Source organism: Nicotiana sylvestris, chromosome 11 (genome assembly GCF_000393655.2).
Source record: "Nicotiana sylvestris chromosome 11, ASM39365v2, whole genome shotgun sequence".
NCBI classification, from domain to species: domain Eukaryota; kingdom Viridiplantae; phylum Streptophyta; class Magnoliopsida; order Solanales; family Solanaceae; genus Nicotiana; species Nicotiana sylvestris.
The window spans coordinates 104,029,283-104,031,892 of NC_091067.1; the positions used below are offsets into that span (position 1 = coordinate 104,029,283).

The 2,610-nt window shown below is 31.2% G+C and overlaps 1 non-coding gene across 1 annotated transcript; it reads left to right on the forward strand.

Moving 5' to 3' along the window:
* The first annotated feature begins 1,423 nt into the window (after positions 1 to 1,423).
* Positions 1,424 to 1,495, forward strand: TRNAQ-UUG (transfer RNA glutamine (anticodon UUG)). The gene has a single exon. It is a non-coding gene; the product is annotated as a tRNA-Gln (tRNA).
* The last annotated feature ends 1,115 nt before the right edge of the window (positions 1,496 to 2,610 follow it).

Sequence of the window (2,610 nt, forward strand, 5' to 3'; positions counted from 1 at the left end):
CGGCAAGGTAGCATTGAGGAAAGAGTTAGTCGAGGTCGACCAGGAAGCAGCGAGACTCGTGGTCGAGATGTCAACAATGGTCGAGGTCGAGCACCGCACATAGAGTTGTAACAACTAGTTTTTAGAATAGGATGTTAAAGAGAATATTTTAGTGGATATTCTATGTACTTGTACTATTAGGGTTTATTAGGGATATGTCCCATATAAATAGGAAAAAGACAATGAATGAGGACATATAACATTCATTTGATAAGAACCGACTTTTGATAAAAGATTCTCTCTCTCTTATAAAGATACAAGCACTACCTTTCATCAAGATTCTTGTTCATTTTATTCCACACTTTTCCATCAGATCCGAGAATAATTCGAATATTCTAGGATTTGTCTGTCATTCATCATTGTTAGGAGGGACAATCATCTAGTTCATCCTTTATTGGGTGAACCACTTCTCCTATTTACTTAAATATCATTTATTGTTATCTATTGTTAGTTCTTCCTCCATTATTGCTCATACTTTTTGGAACAGTTAATGCATGTTGTTGTCAATACACCATTATCTGTCTAACGTTATTCACATTTTCGGAACTTACATCTAGAGATATTATTATTAACCAAGTTTAACCCATTATTATATAAACTCTAACTGTTTTAGCCGAAAGGTTATTTTTTGGTCAAACAGCTCCAAAATATATAATTTTAATAACTGTCACTTATATATATATATATATATATATATATATATATATATCGATCTTTTCCAACCATTTGCTTGTCACCAATATAAATCGCATAGTTCGAAATTTTATGCTGTTCTTTAAGAAAATTTGGTTGAGATAATGATGGATGAAAATGGTAGGCAATTAAAATAATACTTCTTCCATGTTATTCATCTTATTTACTCCCCTTTGACTCAGGTATGCTCACAACAATTCTCGACTTGCTCCTCCTGATTGGAAGTTTGGAACTACATGTTGATGTCTTTAGTATTCCATCTAAACACAAATTCCCACATAACTGTTAGTATTTAAAAAGGCTCTGAATATATATATTATTGAGTTGAAAGTAAGCTAATGTTTTTTACTCGCATCCAATATATATACTAAATCTTATGTTCTTTCTCTAAATGATGTACTTGTCCCTTTCTTCCCGTTATAAATAGCAAAGCAATATTAGCTCTATCATCATTGAATCCTTCACCAAAAGAATTCTATCGTCACATATCTCAAAAGAGTTCTTAAATGCTTTTACTACTTTACTAGGTAAAAGAAAACCAACATAGAATCGCTTAAATATCATTTTCCAATCTAGGTGAAATGGAATTTCTAAATAATAAACTATATGAATTTAGACTTGGAAATATCCCAAAGAAATGTTATTGTAACAGAGAAATATATTTCATCTAGAAGCTCAATATTATGAAAAGGGTTCTATGGTGTAGTGGTTAGCACTCTGGACTTTGAATCCAGCGACCTGGGTTCGACTCCCGGTAGGACCTTTGATATGTAATATTTTAATTTTGCTCTCATTTCATTTTTCTTCTTTAGCACTCTTTTTCAGGAGAATCATGGGAACAAACGATCCCTCTAAAATTAAACTGTAATAAATCAAATTGTTCTCTAATCCGAACACCCCTAGAACTTTTCTTAAACAGTGCTCTCCGAAGGAAAACGACATTAAACTACTTAACTTGTTTGCATTAATGACGAGAAAAACACATGTCTAGTGTTATAGAAGTTTCATTTGGTCGAGAACTAGCAGGAAAATTCCTTGCACAAAATTTTCAGCGTAATGCTTCCAGAAAATATGTATATATATCCATAGTGGATCGATCAATCTTGAATCTTCTTGTGAAGTCCTGAACTCTAGAGGGTAAAAAATTGTCCGAACTGACAGAAGCATAACATGATGATATTTTACTGTGATAAGTAAGGGGTGTACAAAGGAAACCGACAAACCGCACCAACCCGATAAATCGAGTCAAACCGAGAAAAAAAAAACCCGGCTATAATTTGGTTTGGTGTTGGAAAAGAAAACCCGACCATAATTGGTTTGGTTTGGTTTTAAGTAAAGAAAGTCAAACCGAAACCAAACCAACCCGACATTAGATATATTTGATATATAAATATACTTATTGTGATATAATTTATAAATATTTCTTAAAAAATTTCATAATTTTAGCTTTTAAGGTATTATTTCAAGGTTGGACTTAGAACTTTTGAATATTCCAATAAGTTTTATAGCCATTAATATTAGCAAATTAAATAATGCTAACAAAAACCCAAACCAAAATCAAATCAATACTAATGCTAACAAAAGACATTCAATTCAATATTGCGAACGGGGATGTATTGAATATCTATTTTTTGTTTTGCAATAATTTAGATAAAAATGTATAACCTATTTTCATTTTTCTTTAGCGTTTAGTCATGTAATTAATATTCTCTTATTAATCTATTTATTTTAGCATGACTTAATACTTTTAGATTATGTATATTTTTATGGGAAAATTTCACATAAGAACAACTGGGATCCATATTTTTCAATTTTATAGCTCATATTTCAATTTACAACCAACTAGCCCAAAAATAATAGGCTAAGATTCAACATCCA